The sequence below is a fragment of the Chrysochloris asiatica genome, unplaced genomic scaffold (assembly GCF_000296735.1).
Source record: "Chrysochloris asiatica unplaced genomic scaffold, ChrAsi1.0 scaffold00189, whole genome shotgun sequence".
In the NCBI taxonomy this organism is placed as follows: domain Eukaryota; kingdom Metazoa; phylum Chordata; class Mammalia; order Afrosoricida; family Chrysochloridae; genus Chrysochloris; species Chrysochloris asiatica.
Window position 1 is genome coordinate 6,466,485 of NW_006408707.1, and position 281 is coordinate 6,466,765.

Genomic DNA, 281 nt, shown 5'->3' on the forward strand with positions numbered 1-281 from the left:
ATGTCACCTAAAAACAACAAGTTTCCTTAGGTGACAATAGGGATCCAAGTAAAATGAAATAATTGACACTTTCCCCATTTATCATTATCAAAAGTTATATTTTTATTTGCTAAAATCCATACTCTATTCACATTTTCTTAGCTAGTATCTTAAGTACTTTTGAGAACTTGATGGCTTAAACACTGGAATGCAAACTATTGGGTCTGTGGTTGGAGGTCACCAGTTACTTTCAAGAGAAAGATAAAGCTTTGTGCTTCCATGAAGATTTAAATTCTCAGAAA